Here is a 4,815-nt window from a genome sequence, read left to right as displayed (position 1 = left end):
TGGCCGACGCTACCGCCGTCGTGCCTACGTCGTAGCCGCGCTCCCCGCCGCCCGTGCGTCCTCTCGTCGTGTCCAGGAGCTCTGCCGCTGTCCACTTCATCGAGCAAGCCGAGCCCCGAGCGCTCGCAATGCCCGAGTCCACCGCAATGACCTCGCCCGAACCGCCGTCGCCGGAGATCCCCTTCAACACCGTCGCCGCCTCAGCTCGTCCCCGACCCCGCCGGTGGCCTCTACGGGTGCGCTATGAGCCTAGCTACCCCTCCTACCCTCCCTCTCTCGTTCCCGAGCCGTGTAGCGACCTCCCGAAGCTCAACCGCACCCACCACTGTGGAGCTCGTCCCCGACGTGCTCCCGGTCATCCTCCGGCCACTCCACGGTGTCCATCATGCTCACCGCGTCACGTAGCACCTAACTAGCTACTCCCCGCACCTCACCGACCCCTCTTGCGTCAAGTTCGACTTCGGCCGAACTCCGGTGACCGCCAAAGTCGTCGCCGGCGCCAACTCCGGCCACCCCGACCCCAACGGACTCCACCAAGAGTTGCGGTTCGTCCTCAGCTCCTCTTCGGTGGCCTCCGCGGCTCGTTTGGTTGCCGGAACGACGAAAACCACTTCCGCCGCCGCGTCGGGCTCGCCGACGGCTAAACGCCGGTGCAGCCGACCCGGGTTTGACCAAGGGTGGGCCCTGGTTGACTCCCCTGAGTCAATGACAGGTGGGGCCCAGCCCTGTTAACTAATTAGGATTAGTTTAAATTAATTTTAGTTTAATTAATCACACTGACACGCGGGACCCACTGTCAGGTTTGACCCGGACCGTGTCCCGTTGACCTGCTGATGTCACACTGACGTCAGGCTGACGCAGTAATTGATTTTCTGGATTTAATCTAATATAGGAAATTCCAGAATATAGTTTAAATTTCAAAAATTCATAACTTTTAATCTGTAACTCCAAATCAGACAAATTATATATGTAAAATGATCAAAAAAATCCAATCTATCCATCTGTACTATTTTCATGCATGATTAAACAAGTTAACTTGATGTTTAATGCAGGACAAGGTAAGACACTTTAAAGGGCCATGTATGAGTTTGAAATTTGAATCTTTGGTTCAAATTGGTTCAAACCCTTCTGGTCTTAGTTGCATTAGCCCAACACACTCATATTGCCATGTTTCATGCATGCATCATATTGTTGCACATTGTTTGGTGATGGTTGTGTATCGGTGTTCTTTGCGGCAGGTTCTGCCTCCGAGGAGTACCGCAATTACCCTAACGAAGAACCGTATCAGTGCATCGAACCATCAGGCAAGCAACCAACCATTTGATCATATCAATACAATCCCATGTTCTCGCTCCTGCTCTCTTTTACTGCATTAAGACAACACGTTCAAACTGCTGTGTGTTACGGTAGTTGAACCCACTTCCTCTGCATGACCTGTCATTGCCACAGTAACTAGATGAAACCCACTAGCATGTGTAGGAGTTGTTTGAGCCATATGTATGTGTTGTTCCTACCTTGCTATGCCTGCTATGCTTAGAGTCGTGTCAGGTCTGGTTCATCTGGGTGATGGGCTAGAGTGAAATGATTATGTCGGTAATGAGAGTGGTGTGGTGAACACGATTTGGTAAAGGTATCTATGAGAGGCCATGTAGGAGTACATGGTGGGTTGTTTCATTGAAGCCGACCTTAAGCACTGAGATCTGTATGTGTGATTTAAGATACAGCTACTACCATGCATTGGGCCCTGAAATATGACCCCGCTCGACTTCTTATCCACCCTAGTTCTCTGTCCAGGAGTTGCAAGTAGTTTCTGGTGTTTGTAGCCTACTGGAGGCCGTGGACAGCGCTGACCGTAGGGGTTGGCTGTGATGCGGTAGGTACGTGGCACGGTGTACCGAATACCCGTTAGGTATGTCGGGAACCCTGTTCACAAAACCTCGGCCGGGTCTCCTCATGGATAGAACCCGAATAGGCGATAAACCTGGACTAGGGACTTAGGTGTTTAGGTAGGTCGTGGTCTACACCCACGTCGGCTTTCGCTTGAAGTCTGCCGAGCACATGGCGTGTGCAGACGCTAAGTGGTGGAAACATGTATGAAGAAGTACACCCCTGCAGGGTTAACATGATCTATTTGAATAGCCGCGTCCGCGGTGAAGGACTACTTGGTTGCCTATACAGTTCATAGACAAGTAAATGGAAACTACTAAAAGCCTCAAGATAAGTGTGAGTGCCGAGGATGGCTCTTCCGTAGGAAGACGGAGGTGGATCCTCGGTAGTGTATTGAAGTGGTGAGTAGTGGACTCGTGTGCGCAAAACCATTTCAAGTTGGAGTCTCGTAGGATAGCCTAGCCAAGAGTCAAAGCTGGCTTGCAGCAACAACTCCACCAACCCTTCCTGATAATGTGCATGTATGTAGGATCTGATGTAAGTCTTGCTGAGTACCTTTGTACTCATGTTGCTATAATTTACATTTTTACAGAAGACGCTGCAACCCCTTCTGATGGGTTCTTCATAGACGTTGACATCAATGAGTAGGCTAAGGCCCAGGTGGTGATCCTGAGCTTGTGAAGGACCACGTAGTATAGCTAGGCTTCCCAAGCCTCTTTTTATTTTACTAGTTGTCTGTACTCAGACAAGCTACTTCCGCTGCTGGTTTGTATGACTGTATGACTTGAATGCTGGGTCGTGTGACCCGTACCTATGTGTATGTTATGTATGGCTCTCTGAGCCTTAAATAAAGTACTTGTGTCGTAGAGTCATGTTGTGATGCCATGTTGTATTTGCACATATCGAGCATACTGTGTGTATGTTATTGAAATGCTTGGTATGTGTGGGATCTGACTATCTAGTTGTTTATCTTTAGTAGCCTCTCTTACCGGGAAATGTCTCCTAGTGTTACCGCTGAGCCATGGTAGCTTGCTACTGCTCTGGAACACTTAGGCTGGCCGGCATGTGTCCTTCTTCGTTCCGGTGTCTGTCCCTTCGGGGAAATGTCACGCATTGAGTACCGGAGTCCTGTTAGCCTGCTACAGCCCGGTTTACCGGAGTCCTGCTAGCCCAGTGCTACAGCCCGGACCCACTTGCTGATGACCGACACGTTCGAAGCTAGGTCATGGATGCTTGTCCCTGTAAGTCTGTGCCACTTTGGGTTTACGACTAGTCATGTCAGCCCGGGCTCCTTATCATATGGATGCTAGCGACACTATCATATACGTGAGCCAAAAGGCGCAAACGGTCCCGGGCAAAGGTAAGGCGACACCCGTGGGGATACCGTGCGTGAGGCCGCAAAGTGATATGAGGTGTTACAGGCTAGATCGATGTGACATCGAGTCGGGGTCCTGACAATTCTGTCCTCCTGGTTTAGTCGGCATCATTACTTTGATGTTTGCAATTGTCGTCATGATCTATTTACTGCTGATTCAGATTAAATCTCATACTAAATTGCTCATATATTGAACAATCCAATCCAAAAACCTGATCACAGGCAATTTACTCCGAGTGGTTTTGCTGCACTTTTGAATCCGCCTACTTTTAAGGGGGTGCAATATAAAAGGTGGCGCACAAGAGCAATATATTGGTTTCAGATCATGTACTGCTATGACGCCACTAAGGGTAAGCCTGAGGGCGATCTTAATCCTACACAGCAGGAAGCTTTTCAGAACATGGATACCCTCTTCAAAGCCGCCCTGCTGAGTGTTCTTGACGATTCCATTGTGGATTCTTATATGTTTTTTGACAGCGGCAAAGACATGTGGGCTGCGCTTGAGGCCACGTTTGGGCCCTCGGGCGCTGGCAACGAGTTGTACGTCATGGAGAAATTCTGTGACTACAAGATGACTGATGAGCGCTCTGTTGTTCAGCAGACTCATGAGATACAGTCACTCTCTAAGGAACTTGAGCACTTTAAGTGTGTGTTGCCGGAAAAATTTGTTGCTGGGACCATCATTACCAAGCTTCCACCTTCGTGGAACGATTTTGCTACTTCTCTGAAATACAACAGACATGAGTTTTTTGTTTTGGATCTCATTAGCACTCTTGATTTTGAGGAGAAGGCGAGAGCAAAAGACACACGTGCTTGGGTCGTCGAGGGAGCTTCTAGTACCCACATGGTACACGAGAAGAACTTCCAGCCCAACCAGCCCCAAAACAACAAGAACAAATCTCAGGGGAAAGGCAAGTTTGATGCAAAGAACAAGCCGTCACATTCTACCAACTTCAAGAAGAATTCTCATAACGGGAAGGGATACAAACCTCAATTTTGGTAGCACCGCACAAAATTTATATGGCTGCATCTACCTGCTGTCAGCTAACCTCATGGTGCTCCAGGTATTCCTACATTCGTAACTAGGCACAATATGGACCCAAGTTGAGTCATCTCTATTGCCTCATGTGTTTGCTGCAAATGTGTTAGCATCAATTGCAAGATGAGGCAGCTAGCTAGCTGTGGAGTTGCCAACAGGCTCAAAGTGCTCGCAACATTGAGAAGAAACAAGCATGCCCAGGAAATTAATGCGTGCGCAGGGGGGCCCTTTTCTCAGAGAAGCATCGACCAATTTTCTTTATTTCCACACCTTCTCACAGTTTTGTATATTGGTTATAGTATGGTGAATCATTGAGATGCATAGACATGCTGAACTTTTGTTATTCTGAATGTTAGTTTAATGTGAGTGTCTGCATCCAGTATCACATCCTCTAATTTGGTGGATGCACACAGAGAAAATAAATCTCCTTAATTTACTCCATAACCACCCTATTAAATAGGCCTAGTAACAAACCAGGCGCATGCAGTGGCCGACGGGCACATGCATCCTGCAT

Source organism: Triticum aestivum, chromosome 2B (genome assembly GCF_018294505.1).
Source record: "Triticum aestivum cultivar Chinese Spring chromosome 2B, IWGSC CS RefSeq v2.1, whole genome shotgun sequence".
Lineage (NCBI taxonomy): Eukaryota > Viridiplantae > Streptophyta > Magnoliopsida > Poales > Poaceae > Triticum > Triticum aestivum.
The sequence above is the reverse complement of the archived record's forward strand: the minus strand, read 5'-3'. Positions refer to the sequence as shown.